This window comes from Cucumis sativus, unplaced genomic scaffold (assembly GCF_000004075.3).
Source record: "Cucumis sativus cultivar 9930 unplaced genomic scaffold, Cucumber_9930_V3 scaffold53, whole genome shotgun sequence".
Lineage (NCBI taxonomy): Eukaryota > Viridiplantae > Streptophyta > Magnoliopsida > Cucurbitales > Cucurbitaceae > Cucumis > Cucumis sativus.
In genome coordinates, this window is record NW_022279553.1 from 89,713 (window position 1) to 98,466 (window position 8,754).

The 8,754-nt window shown below is 33.6% G+C and overlaps 1 long non-coding RNA gene across 2 annotated transcripts; it reads right to left on the bottom strand.

Annotated features, from left to right (window-relative positions):
- Positions 1-6,049: 6,049 nt before the first annotated feature.
- Positions 6,050-7,364, bottom strand: LOC116405982. Of its 2 annotated transcripts, none has more exons than XR_004219068.1 (3): positions 7,196-7,364; positions 6,318-6,387; positions 6,050-6,236 (listed from the first exon to the last, which is right to left on the bottom strand). It is a non-coding gene; the product is annotated as an uncharacterized LOC116405982 (long non-coding RNA). The 2 variants fall into 2 exon arrangements; XR_004219067.1 differs by lacking the exon at positions 7,196-7,364 and adding an exon at positions 7,042-7,184.
- Between the last annotated feature and the right edge of the window lie 1,390 nt (positions 7,365-8,754).

The window sequence follows — 8,754 nt, forward strand, 5'->3', positions numbered from 1 at the left end:
AGCTTGAACGGAACTTTTCTCCATTTTTGTTTCCTTCTTGTCTCCTTCAATGTCAGCATCTGATGCTACATTTCCGGTTGTGGATCTGATCATTTTCATCTTGATCGTCTTTCACTTCCAAAGATTCTTCATCACTGCTCAAGGCATCATCTCCATCAACTTCAGTTTCTTCTTCCACATTTTCGTGGGGAAGAGACAGTTCTTCAGCAGAGTTATTCACGTGTGTTTTCTTCTTCAACATCTTCTTCAATTTTATGTTCCAATTCACAGGTAGACTCATTTTGTTGAGATTCAAATTCCATACCAAATTCTTCTGCAATGCTCGATTTGTGAACTTCAGTAACATCCAAGTCTTCAGTAGGCAGAGAAGATTTGTCAGATTCATTGATTTTCTCAGCAGAAATCTCCACAGAATCATCATCTTTCGAAACTTCATTTACTTTTTCATCTTCAGAGAAGCATTGCACATCCGAGTTAGCATGAGGTGCCTCTGTTTTAGAATCATCAACGCTTTTGCACTAGTTACATTTTCATCAAAAGATTTTAACAGATCATCAAGAACCATTTCTGGTTCCTTCTCTGAGAGTGCAGTAAGTGTATTGTTAGCAATGTAGTAGGCATAAGGTAGGAACAGGATGCATTTTGTGTTTTATCCATTTAAGATTTTGGTTTATGCAACAAAACCTTAGCTTGAATTACAACTTCATATCATTTTTCCTACTGCATTCAGGACATAATCAGAAGATACACTGAATGTTCTTGCATTGGGAAGAAGCATGCTGCTTTGGCTGGTTCTTTGGGTTCCATCGCATGGGAAAAGCCTTCACATTCAGAGTTTGAGCAATTAGCAAGGCTATTATTCTCCCATGACTCTGAAACTTATGTTATTTAGTTCACCATATTATCGTCGATAATGAACCAAATTTCATTTCTGAATTGCGATTTGACCAAGAATTTGAAAACAAAAATGCATATTGTTTTTTTTTATTCTTTTCTATTGCGTATCATTTTCTATTGGTCATTTGTTGTGCAATGTCTTCTTCTTAAGTCATTGGTTACTTTGTAAAGAGAAAAACAAAGTGATTTATTTCATCGTTCTACTCTTTCTACAACATTTCCGTACAAAAACAAGAACACTGCTAACAGGTAGATCAAACTTCGCTAAAATTCGTTTCCCTTCTTGGAAGATATTCGTCCATGCCTAAACCTGCAGCTGGAAACTGATTGTTCTCGATCATGTCCAGTGTTGAACCCCCAAATGGATTGGAAGGATCAAGGGTGAAGGTTTATTTTTCTTCTTATCGTTGGTTAGAGTTTTTCTTTCGTTTTCTTCTGCTTTGAGTCAATTCCATTGTTTTTTAATAATTTAAAGTTATGGGTGTGATGATCCTTTGTTAGGAACGTTTTGGCAAGACTGGAGACTGCTTATCTGAGTCGGAATCCCACTGCAAAATCATTTTGGAGCTTATTCGATCAGTTCACGTTGATACAAATTTCTCTTGATCGTAATGCATTTGGAACTTTTGGAGTATTTTTCTTCCTTCCATTTATTTTCAACTTTCAATTTCATTTTCAATTTCTGCGTATTTTTTATTCTTTCTTATGTATATTGTTTTCTAATGGTCATTTGTGGTGCAAATTCTTTCCTTTTAAGTCAATGGTTATTTTGTAAATAGAAAAACAAAGTGAACCATGTCATCGTTCTACTCTTTCTACAACATTTCCATAAAGAAGCAAGAAAACAATAGTCTTTTGTGATTTAACATTCTGCCATTCGTGACGATACCCTTAAATCTCCTCACATCTTTTTTGGGGCTTGTTCGTTCGGTTCATAATGATACAAAGAACTTTTTGGGTATTTTTCTTCCTTCCATTTTTTTTCTACTTCCAATTTCATTTCCAATTTCTTGATTGAGCATTCAATTTCAGGAAATGCACTGTATACTGTCAAAAACAAATTTCAGTTGGCAAGTGGTTTGGAATATCAGAAAAAAGTAATTGTATAGTTTATAAGGTAATTTTGAGGTGATTTAAGAAAAATTGGTTGTTCGGCAATCAATTTTTCTACATTACCTCGACTCTACCTTAATAGAGGACATGTGTGTCTTCTAGTTTCACATTAGTTGGGTCTTTCTTTTCTATTGCATATTATTTTATGTTGGTGATTCGTTGTGCAATGTGTTTGTTTTAAGTCATTGGTTACTTTATAAAGAGAAATACAAAGTGAATTATTTCATCGTGTACTCTTTCTACAACATTTCCGTAAATAAGCAAGAAAACTGCAAACAGGGAGGTGAAAGCTTTCTTTAAAATTCAATTGGCCATTTCTTCATTTTTGATTTAATATTTGTGTCGTGACCCTTAAATCTCCTCACAATCTCTTTGTTCTTCCAACAATCATTAAGAAAAATCCCTCGAATCTGAACGCCCATGTCTTTTCTTTTCTCGCTCACGCAGCTAGAATTTTGCCCACTCTCCAAACAAAATCTTTTCAACCTTATTTTTCGTTTACTACCCATTTCCAAAAATTTGATTTCCCTCCTCGAAAAATCATCGTCCATGCAGAAACCTACGGCTGGGAGCTGATTGTTCTCGATCAAGTCTAGTGCTGAACCCCCAAATGGATTGCAAGGATCAAAGGTTAAGGTTTATTTTTTTTGTTATCATTGGTTAGAGTTTTTGTCTTTTTTTTTTTCTGCTTTGAGTTAATTTCATTGTTTTTGAAGAATTTAAAGTTGTGGGTTGTGCTGATTCTTTCTTAGGAACGTTTTGGAAAACCTGGAAACTGCAAATCTGAGATGAAATTCTACTCAAAATCCGTTTTGGAGCTTGTTCTATCTGTTCATGGTGAATCAAGTCCGTTTTGTTCTGCTTGCACTTTCATTTTGAATTTTTGCATATTTTTTATTCTTTTCGATGTATATTGTTTTCTGAATGGGCATTTAGTGTGCAATGTCTTTCTTTTAAGTCATTGGTTACTTTGTAAAGAGAAAAAAAAGTGAATTATGTCCTTGTTCTACTCTTTCTACAACATTTACATAAAAAAGCAAAAAAACTGCTAAAACAGGCAAATCAAACTTCCTTAAGCATTCAATTGGCCATTTAGTCTTTTGGGATTTAACATTCTTCCATTCATTTTGTTACCCTTAAATCTCTTTGTTCTTCCAACAATCATTAAGAAAAATCATTGTAAACCGAACCCCATGTGTTTCATTTTTCTCCTCATCGGCCAGGATTTTGTTTGGGGAGTTGACAAAATTCTGGCCGATGAGGAGAAAAATGAAACACATGGGGTTCGGTTTACAATTTTGTCAACTCCCCAAACAAAATTCTTTCAACCTTATTTTTCTTCACTACCAATTTCCAAAATCTTCATTTCCCTCGGAGAATCTTTGTCGATGCCGAAACTTGCGGCTGGGAACCAATAGTTCTCAATCATGTCCAATGTTGAACCTCCCATTGGACGACAATGATTAAGGGTTAAGGTGGATTTTTTTGTTTATCGTTGGTTAGAATTCTTGTTGTGTTTTTTTTCTGCCTTGATTTAATTCCATTGTTTTTGAAGAATTTAAAGTTATAGGTTGGTGATGCATGTTGATGGGAAGCTGAATCCTTTGTTCGGAAAGTTTTGGTCAACATGGAAACTGCAAATCTGAGACAGAATTCTACGCAAAATCCGTTTTGGAGCTTGTTCTATCTGTTCATGGTGAATCAAGTCCGTTTTGTTCTGCTTGCACTTTCATTTTGAATTTTTGCATATTTTTTGTTCTTTTCGATGTATATTGTTTTCTAATGGGCATTTAGTGTGCAATGTTTTTCTTTTAAGTCATTGGTTACTTTGTAAAGAGGAAAAAAAGTGAACTATGTCCTCGTTCTACTCTTTCTACAACAGTTCCATAAAGAAGCAAGAAAACTGCTAAAACAGGCGGATCAAACTTCCCTAAACATTCAATTGACCATTTAGTCTTTTGGGATTTAACATTTTTCCATTCTTTTTGTTTCCCTTAAATCTCTTCATAATCTTTTTGTTCTTCCAACAATCATTAAGAAAAATCCCCGTAAGTCGAACCCCATGTGTTCCCTTTTCTCCTCACCGGCCAGAACTTTGCCCACTCTACAAACAAAATCATTTCAACCTTATTTTTCTTCACTACCCACTTCCAAAATTTTCATTTCCCTATGAAAATATTTTCCGATGCCGAAACTTGCGGTTGGGAACCGATTATTCTCTATCATGTCCAATGTTGAACCTCCCAATGGATGGCAAGGATCAAGAGTTAAGGTTGATTTTTTTGTGATTGTTGGTTAGAGTTCTTGTTCTGTTTTTCTGTCTTGATTTAATTTCGTTGTTTTTGAAGAATTTAAAGTTATGGGTTGTGATGATCGTTCGTGCGTGTGCGAACATGTTGATTTTTTTTAGTGATGAGATTCTTCCAATTTTAAAATAATAATTTCGTTATCTTGATGTTTAAGCCATTAATGTTATTTTGAGATAAAAATAGCGAACAAGTTGATATTTTTTAATTTTGAATTCAATTAAGGTTATTTTGATACAAAATCTATGTTGAGATTCTCAAATTCTGAAAAATAATAATTTGGTTATTTTGAAATTTAAATTCAATTGGGTTATTTTGAAATTAGTAAGATTGAATAAAGTTATTAAAATATTGAATCAATTAGTTGAGTCCCAAGATATTAAAAAAAAAGTTGCAATATGGATTGATGTATATTTTTCAAGTAAAAATTAATTAAAAGCTGATAAATGACATAAATTAATTACAACGTAGAAACTAAACAATTACAGTTGGAGAAGGTGGATATTTTGTAAAATACCATGCACGTGCAAAAAATGTTATTTGCTAAAATTCAGAAGAAAAAATAGTTTTTCCATTTTTTAAAATAACCCATAGAAAAGTTGTTATATCTCTTCGGACAAAGAGTGTGGATCTACAGGTCCATATTCGACTTATTTTTTGTTGGTAAAATTGCATAAAACCGCATTATATTGAAATAATGACACTCTTAAACCAATATTGATAGAAATTATAATTTAATTAATGTTTTTAAGTCAAATGAACATGATTTTTACTCCTAAACATAATTATTGTAATTGTTTTTTAATCTTAATTCATTTACACATCTTTGTGCATATGTGTGCGTGCGCGTGTGCGTGTGGGTGAGTGTGCGTGTACGCTAGCGTGTCCGTGTGTGCGCATGTGCACGTGTGTGTGAGACGTGTGTGCTCGTGTGCGCGTGTGCTTGTATACGAACAAGTTGAATATTTCTTAATGTTGAGTTTCTTTCAATTTTAAAATAATAATTTAATTATCTTGATATTCAAGTCATTAATATTATTTTGAGATAAAGATATCGAACAAGTTGATATTTTTTAATTTTGAAATTCAATTAAGGTTATTTTGATACAAAATCTATCGTTGAGATTCTCAAATACTATTAAATTATAATTTTGTTATTTTGAAATTCAAATTCAATTTGGTTATTTTGAAGTTAGTAAGATTGAATAAAATTATTAAAATGTTGATTCTCAAATTATATAAATTTGGTTACACTAGAAGAAATTTGCCATTCAATATCGGTTTAAAATCGACATTAATGATCTTTGGTGTCAGTTCGGAACGACATTAATGATCTTTGGTGTCAGTTCGGAACTGACATCTATGCTAGCGTTATTAAAGGCCTTTAATGTCGTTTTTGCTTTGATGTCGGTTTAAAAACGATATCAAATGCATCAGTAATGTCGGTATGGTCATTGATGTTGGTTTAAAACCGACATTTTTTATGGTGCTATTGTTGACCTTTAGTGTCGGTTTGCCTTTGATATCGTTTTTAAACCGACATTAAAGTCTTGTTTTTGGATCTATTTTTACAAAAAAAAATATATAATTATTGCATTATTGTTCATTTTTTATAAACTGACATTAGATACGTGTAAATAAATATTTTTTTCTCACGCCAACAAATCAATAAAATTAATATTATTTTAGGAACTACAATATTTTTCTTTTACATTTGTATATAGAAAATGAAATCTTAATATTGCGTTTGTATATACATTCTATAATAATACATGAAACTAGATCCTAATACAAGACTTAAATAAGAAATCTTAAACGCTTTCACAATCTTCAACTTCAACAATTGCTTCCATCTACTTAGCTTAGCTTGGCTGGCTATCTAAGACCAAAATATACTTTACAACCTGGGGAAGATTAAATCTAGAATTTGCAAAATTAGTACATATTATTTAAAATCAAACTAAACAGACTGCAATCTAAATGTGGAAAATTAAAAATTACCACAAAGTTTCAGTAGAGTAAATAATGTAGCAGCAACAAAGAAGACAATTGAAATGGCAACCCAAAAGTGCTGCAAAAATAAAGAAGAAAATAAGCTTTGATCAAACAACTCATTAAGAAGAAGAAAATAACCTAATTTGGTTCTTCAAAGATCTATAAGAAAAAGAGGAATACAACTAAAGAATAATTATACCATCCTCGACTCTTACTTCAAAGCAAATTTTGAATGTTCAATTTAGCAATGCTAGTCTATAGGCTTCTTACTCTTAATTGTATAAATTTACCCATCAATAGCAACATTGTTTTTATAGAGAAAGTTAAACAATGGAGATGATAAATAATCTTACAAACTCCTATTGGATCGTTTTTCTTTTCAAATGAAAATAGTTAATTTATTTCATTTATGGAAGGTGAAAATCTCAAATATATAGTAAAAGAACATGGAATATAAGGAAGCCCATAAAAAGAAGAGACTCCACTAGCTAGGTATTGATCAAAGATAAATATATGGATAAATAGATGCAACCTACAAATATATCAAAACAGACTAATACTCAAACTAAACTAAAGAAAACAAAAACATTTACTACTAAAAGATAAAATAAAACACAATTCAAAACAATTAATTACCAAGATTGATCTCAATCGAAAACCAAAACGCATTACATTATGAAGATATTGTGCTTCACATAACACTCCAAATAGCTATACCAAAATTACTTACTCTACATTTTCCATTTTGGCAAATCCACCTACAAGAATGGTAGTTACCAAGCTCATTTCTATGTCTTCTCTTCTTTCATTTTTCTAACAAAAGATAGTATGAATAAGGCTGCACATTTGAAAAAATAAAGACAATTAATAATCAATAATGCTACCTAGCAGTCACAAGTTAACAATCAAATGAAGAAACCCAAGGATTTTTGCAGCGGAAGCACGATGAAGATTGGTTGCCGTTCGCGATCTAGGGTCAAAGATTGAGAAGAGAACAAAATTAGAAACCAACTTGGAGAGAAAGAAAAGAAAAATTGATAGGGAAAGAGTAGAGTAAGAAAGAGAAAAGTAAGAAAGAGAAAAGTAAAAGAGAGAAAATTTTAGTTTTTAAAACCTAACAATTTTTTAAAAAGAAATTAAAAATGAGGGGTCATTAATGTCAGTTTTTACAAAATACAAAAAATTAAAAAAATAAAATCATTAATGTCGATTTAAAAACGACATTAAACCCTTATCATTAATGTCGGTTTGATCCACCTTTTCAAAAACGACAATAAAGACAATTTTTCATTTTTTTCACCTGACACTACAACCCAGATTTGTTGTAGTGTTATTATGGGTTGATGTATCTTTTTCAGATAAAAAATCCTATTTGCTAAAATTCAAAAGAAAAAGTTGTTTTGTCATTTTTTAAAATGACCCATAAAAACGTTATTATATCTCTTATGACAAAGAGTGTGGATTTACTAGTCCATATTTGACTTGTTTTTTGTTGGTAAAATTGGATAAGATCGCATTATATTGATATAATTACACTAATGACACTCTTAAATCAATATTAATAGAAATTATAATTTAATTAATGTTATTAAGTTAAATGAATATAGTTTAAAAGTCATTCTCAACACAATTAATGTAATTGTTTTTTAAATTTAATTCATTTTCACATCTTTGTGCATATGTACGCGTGTGCGTGTGTGTGCGCATATGTGCGAGTGCACGTTTGCCCGTGTGGGTTGATGTGCGTGTGCTTGTGTGCATGTGTGTATGTGTGTGTAGATGTGTGTGCATGCGCATGTGCGCATGTATGTGGGTGTGTACGTATGCGTGTGCGCGTGCGTGTGCTTGTGTGTGCGTGTGAAAGTGTGCGTGTGTCTGTGTGGGTGTGTGTGTGCTCGTGTGTGTTAGTGCGTATGTGTCCGTGTGCATGAGTGTGCATGTGCGCGTGCGTGCATGTGTGTGGGTGTGTGTGTGTGCATGTGTGCAAGTGCGCATATGTTTGTGTGGGTGGGTGTGCGTATGTTCGTACATGTATGTGTGTGTGTGCGCGTGCGTGTCTGGATGTGTGTGTGCGTTCATGCGTGTGTTCGTGTGCGTGCATGCGCATGGGCGTGCTTGTGTGTGGATGTATGCATGTGTGTGTGCAAGTGCACGTGTGCCAATGTGGGTGGGTGTACGTGTGTTTGTGTGTATGAGTGCACATGTGCCCGTGTGGGTGCGCGTGCGTGCATGTGTGTCGGTGCGTGTGTGCAAGTGCGCATGTGCCCGTGTGGGTCGGTGCTGTGTGCGAGTGCATGTGTGTGCACGTGTGTGTGTGTGCGTATGTGTTCGTGTGTGTGCATGTGCATGTGAGCGCGTGTGTGCATGCGCATTTGTGCGCGTGTATGTGCTTGTACGCGCATGTGCCCGTGTAGGTGGGTGTGCGTGTGTGTGAGTGTGCATG